The sequence below is a fragment of the Rattus norvegicus genome, chromosome 11, assembly GCF_036323735.1.
Source record: "Rattus norvegicus strain BN/NHsdMcwi chromosome 11, GRCr8, whole genome shotgun sequence".
In the NCBI taxonomy this organism is placed as follows: Eukaryota; Metazoa; Chordata; class Mammalia; order Rodentia; family Muridae; genus Rattus; species Rattus norvegicus.
Window position 1 is genome coordinate 94,144,767 of NC_086029.1, and position 9,110 is coordinate 94,153,876.

Below are 9,110 nucleotides of genomic sequence, written 5' to 3' on the forward strand. Positions count from 1 at the left end.
AAATAAAATAGCCACACAAGCATAATTCCACCTCCAACAATAAAAATAACAGGAAACAACAATCACTATTCCTTAATATCTCTTAACATCAATCGACTCAATTCCCCAATAAAAAGACAGACTAACAAACTGGGTATGTAAACAGACCCAGCATTTTGCTGCATACAGGAAACACAACTCAGTGACAAAGACAGACACTACCTAAGAGTAAAAGACTGGAAAACAATTTTCCAAGCAAATGGTCCCAAGAAACAAGCTAGAGTAGTCATTCTAATAGCAAATAAAATCAACTTTCAACCAAAAGTTATTAAAAAAAAGGACACTTCATACTCATCAAAGGACAAATCTACCAAGATGAACTCTCTGTTCTGAATATCTAGGCTCCAAATGCAAAGGCAGCCACATTCATAAAAGAAACCTTACTAAAGCTCGAAAGCACATAGTACCTCTCACAATAATAGTGGAAGACTTCAACACCCCACTCTCATCAATGGACAGATCATGAAAACAGAAACTAAACAAAGACACAGTGAAACTAACAGAAGTCATGAACCAAATGAATATAACAGATATCTATAGAACATTTCATCCTAAAACAAAAGAATATATTTCTTCTCAGCACTTCATGGTACCTTCTCAAAAATTGACCATATAATTGGTCACAAAACAGGCCTCAATAGATACAAGGAGATTGAAATAATCTCATGCATTCTAACAGATCACCATGGACCAAGGCTAGTCTTCAATAACAACAAAGACAACAGAAAGCCCACATATACATGGAAGTTGAAAAATGCTCTACTCAATGACAACTTGGTCAAGGAAGAAGTAAAGAAAGAAATTAAAGACTTTTTAGAATTTAATGAAAATGAAGGCACAACATACTCAAACTTATGAGACACAATGAAAGTGGTACTAAGAGGAAAACTCATAGCACTGAGTGCCTCCAAAAAGAAACTGAAGAGAGCATATACTAAAGCTTGGCAGCACACCTGAAAGCTCTAGAACAAAAAGAAGCAAATTCACCCAAGAGGAGTAGACAGCAGGAAATAAACACAGAGCTGAAATCAACCAAATAGAAACAAAAAGGACTATACAAAGAAACAAAACCAGGAGCTGGTTCTTTGAGAAAATCAACAAGATAGATAAACCCTTAGCCAGACTAGCCAGAGGGCAGAGAGACAGTATCCAAATTAACAAAATCAGAAATGAAAGGGAGACATAACAGAAACCGAGGAAATTAAAAAAATCATCAGATCCTACTGCAAAAGCCTATACTCGACAATACTGGAAAATCTGGATGAAATTTTCAATTTTCTAGATAGATACCAGGTACCAAAGTTAAATTAGGATCAGATAAGCCATCTAAACAGTCTCATAACCCCTAAAGAAATAGAAGCAGCTAAAAAGTTTCCCAACTGAAAACAGCCCAGGACCAGATGGATTTAATGCAGAATTCTTTCAGACCTTCAAAGAACACCTAATACCAATACTTTTCCAGCTATTCCACAAAATAGAAACAGAAGGAACAATTCCAATTCATTCTATGAAGCCACAATTATGCTTATACCTAAACCACACAAAGTCCCTGCAAAGAAAGAGAACTTCAGACTAATTTTCCTCATGAATATCGGTGCAAAAATACTCAATAAAATTCTTACAAACTGAAAACAAGAACACACCAAAATGATCATCCCATCAAGATCAAGAAGGCTTCATCCCAGGGATGCAATGATGGTTCAATATATAGAAATTCATGAACGTAATCCACTATATAAACAAACTCAAAAAAAAAAAAAAAAAAACAACCCCACATGATCATCTCATTAGATGCTGAGAAAGCATTTGACAAAATTCAATACTCCTTCATGTTAAATGTCTTGGAAAGAACAGGAATTCAAGGCCAATACCTAAACATAGTAAAAGCAATATACAGGAGACCACTATCAAACATGAAGCTAAATGGAGAGAAATTGAAGCAATCCCACTAAAATCAAGGACTTGACAAGGCTGCCCACTCTCTCCCTACCTATTCAATACAGTACTTGAAGTCTTAGGCAGAGTAGTTAGACAACAAAAAGACGTCAAAGGGATATAAATTGGAAAGGAAGGAGTCAAAATATCACTATTTGCAGATGATATGATAGTGTTTGTTTTTGTCTCTGAGGTGTGTTTCCTGTAGGCAGCAGAATGCTGGGTCCTCATTACAGATCCAGTTCGTTAATCTGTGTCTTTTTATTGGGGAGTTGAGTCCGTTGACGTTGAGAGCTATTAAGTTATAGTGATTATTCCTTCCTGTTCTCTTCGTATTTGAATGTGTCTGTGTGCTTGTCTTCTTGTTTTGTTGCAAAACGATTAGTTTCTTGCTTTTTCTAGTGTGTAGCTTGCCTCTTTGTGTTGGGCTTTACCATTTATTAACCTTTGTAGGGCTGGATTTGTAGAAAGATATTGTGTAAGTATGGATTTGTCATGGAATATCTTGGTTTATCTAGAATCGAGGAAAGGGATAGGAGAACCTAGAGCACAACTGCCTGTGAGGGAGTTTTCTGGCCCGCACATTGAACAGGATTCCTGAGATCACCACATGACCAAGCAAAGCCGGAGACAACCCAAAGAGGCCCCTCCCTGGGAACAAAGAATGGAGAGGACTGCACGTGTTCTGAGGCGGAGGGAGAAAAAGGTATAAAGGGCTTCGGATCAGGTACTACTTTGATGTAAGAGAGATATATAACCTTTTGATACTTAAAGATGAGAAACACAATGAATATCTTTTGGGCCTTATGGAATGATATTTTGAATGGTCTGACGGTTGTGAATTTTGAGGAAATAGACACTTTATCATTTACCCGTATTGCAATATTCATTCTTCTGATTTACTATATCTTCTCAAAAGACAGGGCCCTAAATAGCAAATTTCTAGCCTTAGAAAAGAAATTACAAGTAATGCTAAAACAGAAATTTCTGAAATTCATAGATGACTCTGAACAACAGAGAGATAGCTTAAGTCTTGGCAACAGGAGCTAGAAGAGACACTAGAAAAAAGAATTCGACAACTCATAGATCAAATTGAACAGCAGGGAGATAGAGATAGAATCTGGAAGCAAAGTCTAGAGGATAACTTACTAAAACCAGCAAATCAAGATAAGGCAGAGGCTGCAATATCAGAATTACAACATAAAGAGAAGCTAAGATTATGGAAGCAGGGCTTAGAACAGAAGATACAGGTAATTATGGAACAACATGAACAACAGAAAGAGAAAATTAAGTCTCGGCAATGTAGCCTAGAAGGAACACTAGAATTGAAGACACAGGAAATTATAGATCAGAATAAGAGACAGAAAGATGAAAATGAAGGTGGTAGACAGAACTAGAAAGGATGTTAGTACAGAACATACAACAGCTCACAGGTCATACTGCACAGCAGAGAGAAAGTAATGAGGTTTGGAAGCAAGACTTGGAGAATAACTTTTTAAAATTAATCAATCAAAAGATAATGGATAGCAGATTATTAGAAGTACAATATAAAGAAAAATTCAAAGTGTGGAAGCAAAGCCTAGAACAGAGAATTCAGGAACTCAAGGAACAGGGGGAAAGACAGAAGGAGAGATATGAAGCATGGGTACAGACTTTAAGAGAGGAATTTAAAATTACAACTAAAGAAAAAACTCAGGTAGAGACAGAAGATAAAATTAGGGAAAGCCAACCTAAGGTTATTAGGAAACAAACTTTAGTCTATCCAGTTAGTGTACAACAAAGGCCTCCAGACGATGATCATCCACAGGGTTATGAAGAATTTGAATGGCAACCCATGGATGTGTTAGAATTGAGGAAACTTAAGGAAAGTGTAACTAATTTTGGAATGCATTCACCATTTGTAAAACAAATCTTGATTTCTTGGGCTATTAAAAATAGAGTAATCCCCCAAGACTGGAAAGATATGGTAAGAGCAATTCTAGAGCCTGCTGAAAATTTACAATGGATTTCGTGGTGGAGAGAAGAAGTGAGGGAGATAGCACGACAAAATAGAGCTAGGGGCAGAGAAATTTCCACAGATCAACTGCTTGGTGAAGGCCGCTTTGCTGAAGTAGAGGTGCAGGCTGTATATGATGAAGAAACTCTGGCATGGTGTCGATTGTCAGCCTTAAAGGCCTGGGACAAAGTCGCAGAATCAGGGAAAAGATTTGAAGCATTCACTCAAGTCATACAAGGTCCTAAAGAAACCTTCCCTGACTTTTTACAAAGGCTTACCTCAGCTGTGGAAAGGAGTGTATCAGATTCAGCGGCAAGAAAGGCGATAATTGAGTCTTTAGCCTTTGAAAATGCAAATACCGAATGCAGGGAAGTAATCAGACCACTGAAGGCAAGGTCCACACCAATAGATGAATGGATTAGATATACAGCTATTGTTGGATCTTGTTCTCCTGATACCACTGTGATAGGAGAAGCTGCCACTGGGCAGCTAGAGATGACCTAAGATTTCAAATGTTTTAATTGTGGTGAGCAGGGTCATCTCGGATATTACTGCAAGAAAAACCAAAGTAATACCAAAAGGGGGACTATGCCTCCTGGAATGTGTCAAAGATGTGGCAGAGGTGGACATTTGACTAAGGAATGTAGAGCAATAACAGACAGATGGGGCTGCATCCTGCCAAAAAACTCCCAGGGGGGCCTCTCGCAGGCCCCAATGCCAGGCAGGGAGAGTTCTCTTCCTCAGAACAATTAAACGGCACGACTTCAAAAATAGATGTTCTGGGACCAGAGGAGGCTGAGGGAAGTCCTATAGACAATTCCAAAAGCCTCAAAGGGAGCGAAAAACGAATATTTTGGCAAACGTCTATAGAGGACCAAAGGCCAAAACTAAAAATACTGGTAAACAATATTGAAATTGAAGGAATGGTTGACACTGGAGCAGATGTTACCATCATCTCTCCAAAATCTTGGCCCACTAGTTGGCCACTTCAAGGAGTGGATATGCAGTTTCAAGGTGTTGGCACTTTATCCCAAATAAAACAAAGCACCAGGTGGCTTAAATGTATAGGACCAGAAGGTCAGGTAGGAAAATTAAGGCCATACATGACTGATATAGCCATTAACTTATGGGGAAGAGATCTACTACAGCAGTGGAAAACTCAAATTAATATCCCCTCAGTTTCAGGGTCTGGCCCTGAAATTCATCAGGCTCCTAATAAAAACTTTAAATCAGTCAGGGAATGTTATCAAGGACAGTTAGAGACTGTCCAAGCTGTCCATAAGCAAGATACAGCAGAGGCTGACAATTTAGTGCTACCCCAAGGAGCCACTGCTGTTAAGACAATAACAGCCTTGCCACTAAGATGGCTGACTGACCAACCCACCTGGATTGATCAGTGGTCTATGACAAAAGAAAAACTACAGGCATTAGAACAGCTAGTCCAGGATCAGCTGGAGGCTCAGCATATAGAGTCCACCAGCCCTTGGAATTCTCCAGTATTTGTCATTAAAAAAAGGTCTGGCAAATGGAGGGTGTTGACAGATCTCAGAGCAATTAATAAGATTATTCATCCGATGGGTTCCCTGCAGCCTGGGATCCCACTGCCTTCTTTGTTGCCTAAGGAGTGGCTTATTATAGTGATTGACTTAAAAGATTGTTTTTTCACTATTCCTCTACATGAAGGCGATAAGGAAAGGTTTGCCTTTTCAGTGCCTACCCTCAATAGAAGTCGCCCCATAAAAAGATATCAATGGAAAGTCCTGCCACAAGGAATGTTAAATAGCCCTACCTCGTGTCAATATTTTGTATAGCAGCCATTGGAGATGATTCGCAAACAGTTTCCCCAATCTATTATTTATCATTACATGGATGACATTTTATTGTCTGATTCAGATATAAATATCCTGGAAAGAATGTTTGATGAAGTGAAAAAAACCTTACCTTGCTGGGGATTACGAATCGCCCCTGAGAAAATACAAAGAGGGGATTCTATTAATTATCTAGGGTATAAAATAAGTCTACAAAGGATTAGGCCACAAAAGGTGCAATTCAAAGAAATCAATTAAGGACACTTAATGATTTTCAGAAACTACTGGGAGATATTAACTGGTTGAGGCCTGTGATTGGCTTGACCACTCAAGAGTTGAGCAATTTATTTCAAACGTTACAAGGCGATAAAGATTTAAACAGCCCAAGGAAACTATCAGCTGAGGCTGAGAAAGAGCTAGCTTTGGTAGAAAGGAAATTGCAGGACACACATCTAGATCGTATTGATCCAAAGATGGCCTGCGTCTTAGTCATCCTACCCTCTACTCATTCCCCTACAGGAATCCTCATGCAGAGGGAAGATTATATCTTAGAATGGATATTTTTAGCACATAAACAGAGTAAGAAACTGAAAACCTACATTGAGAAGGTCTCTGAATTGATACTTAAAGGAAAATTGAGACTTCGACAATTAGTTGGAATGGATCCAGCTGAAATTGTGGTACCTTTTACTAATGCAGAAATTGCCTCTTTGTGGATACAAAATGAACATTGGCAAAGAGCATGCAGTAACTTCTTAGGAGAGATTAACAACAGATACCCTAAAAGCAAGCGACTTCAGTTCATAAAACGAACTAACTGGATCCTCCCTTGTATAATAAAGGGAACTCCAATATCTGGAGCCCCTACATTTTACACTGATGCCAGTAAGTCAGGAAAGGCAGGATATAAATCAGAAAATGTAAGCAAGGTGACTGAGAGTCCCTATAAGTCAGTTCAAAAATCTGAATTGTATGCAATACTCATGGTGTTGTCAGATTTTCAAGAGCCTCTTAATATAGTAACTGACTCTCAATATGCAGAAAGGGTTGTTTTACACATAGAGACTGCTGAACTTATTCAGGATTATTCTGAATTGACATCACTATTTATTCAGCTACAACAAAAGATCAGAAATAGGAGTTACCCACTATATATAACACACATAAGATCCCATACAGGTCTGCCAGGCCCTCTGGCGCAAGGTAATAATGAAATTGACCAGCTACTGATAGGAAGTGTACTAGAGGCTTCAGAATTCCATAAAAAACACCATGTTAACAGCAAAGGCTTAAAGAAAGAATTCTCTATCACTTGGCAACAAGCCAAGGAGATTGTGAGGCAATGTCCTACTTGCTCGTTATATAATCAAACTCCATTACCTACAGGAACTAACCCTAAGGGCACCCAAAGAAATGAAATTTGGCAAATGGATGTTCTCCATTTTACAGAGTTTGGTAAGCTGAAATACATACACCATACTATAGATACATATTCAGGATTTCAATGGGCAACTGCCTTAGCGTCAGAAAAGGCCGATTCTGTAATTACACATTTGTTAGAAGTTATGGCTATAATGGGAATACCCATACAAATTAAAATGGACAATGGCCCAGCATATATCTCTAACAAGATTAAGCGCTTCTTTGAATATTATAATATAAAACATGTTACAGGTATACCACACAATCCTACAGGACAAGCGATTGTGGAGAGATCTAATCGAAGTCTAAAGGAGATGCTTAACAGGCAAAAAGGGGCAAAAAAACCTCCCAGAGATAGGCTACATAGTGCTTTATTAACCTTAAATTTTTTAAATGCTGATGAACAAAACAGCACAGCTGCTGAAAGACATTGGATTGTGGAAAAGACTACTGAACTAAACCAGCCTGCTTATATTAAGGATATTCTGACGTCAGAATGGAAAATGGGAAATGTGTTACTCTGGGGAAGGGGTTATGCCTATGTTTCTACAGGAGAAGAAAAGCTGTGGATTCCTTCCTAGCTGATAAAGATCAGACATGACAAGGGGAGACCTCCTGAAGTCCTTGGCAACACAGAAGAAAAGGGAGACTAAGACAATCAACAAATAGGTGATGTATATATGAGGATGTCTAGGTCTCTGTGTATGAACTGGCTAAAGTGTCTATAAACAGCCAGTAACATTTTGAGTACAAATTTCTCATAACTTGTTATTACATGCATCCAGTAAAATGGCATGTATTACAAAATTATGTTACGGTTTGATTATATGATCAAACTAACCTGGAGAAAGGCACTCACCTTTCTTTGCTGATCTTTATTAACTAAGCTGTGCACCCTGCTTACTCCATGTGGATGCGCTTACAGAACTATCTGATGCTTGTAAGTTTTGTGTGCTGCAGGATGAAAGAAGAGAAAGACAGCCCTGAAATGATCCACACTCTGGGATGCTGAGATTCCGGGACCTTCCAGTCCAACTTCATGTTTGATTCCCCTCAATGACACTGAAGCTGCTTCATTTAAAGGCTTGCTTTCAGACCTTTCCAGAATGGCCAGCTTACTTATCCAGTCCTTCAGACTGTCATAGTCAAGAGGTCAGCTAAGCGATGAACTTTCTCAGCACAGAGTGACTGGCAGGCAAATCCCAGCTAGCTCTACTTCGACAAAGCCAACTTTTCCTAATTCCCCTTGGGCCCCAGAAGGGAATTCTTCACCCCAATTCAGCTGGAAACAGACAAGGAAGATCGTCGTCCCAGTTCCTTATGTTGGGGTGGATGGTTCTGGTTATTCTAAGAACAGTGGATACGTTTTCTTTCAAGGGATACTATACAAATGTAGCTTTGGGCAGGGGGAACTAGAGAATTTAAACTCAGGGATTGCTACCTAGTAATACATAGAAGTTAGAGAAATAGACAAACAGGGATAGATTAGCAAACTTACTCTTAAACAAAATTTTACAGCTATATCTTACATTGATAGAAATGTTTGTAATTGATACAAAGTTGAAGCTGCAATCTTTTCATTGGTATAGAATGCATTTTACGCAAATGTGAGGTTTTCATTGGTATACTTTCTTATTGATTTATAATTGAGATTAATATTGCTACTTTAACATAAGCATTGTGCCTCCACTATGCATCCAAGAATACAAGTCTTAGACCCAGTCCTATAACTGCTATTATACATTATTTTTAGTTGATTAACCAGTATCAGCTAAAGGCCAGATAGCAAAGTCATGGTTCTGAGTCAGTTTAGATGGGTTTTGGAAATACTTCGATTAGAGAGGGCCAACAGTAGTCTATGCTTAACAGTTCAGAAACGCTTATGTAGATAGGAAATCTTCAAGGGCGTC